Genomic DNA, 253 nt, shown 5'->3' on the forward strand with positions numbered 1-253 from the left:
AGATATATCTCCGAGATTCTTTAGTTATTTGATTGTTCGCGGGTCTCTTTGTATGTGTTATTCATAAAGAGGAGGACTCCCTGATTATTCGTTTTCCGGAACCAAAAGTAAAAATTTGGTAGATAGGGGTCACATAAAAACTTCATTCGAGGTATGGGCTAAATCAAACCATTTCTCACGAAAACTTGCTAAAGGCCCTAAAACCGCCACTTGGATAAGGAACCTACATGTTGATGCTCACGATTATTATAGC

The sequence above is a fragment of the Rutidosis leptorrhynchoides genome, chromosome 4 (assembly GCF_046630445.1).
Source record: "Rutidosis leptorrhynchoides isolate AG116_Rl617_1_P2 chromosome 4, CSIRO_AGI_Rlap_v1, whole genome shotgun sequence".
NCBI classification, from domain to species: Eukaryota; Viridiplantae; Streptophyta; class Magnoliopsida; order Asterales; family Asteraceae; genus Rutidosis; species Rutidosis leptorrhynchoides.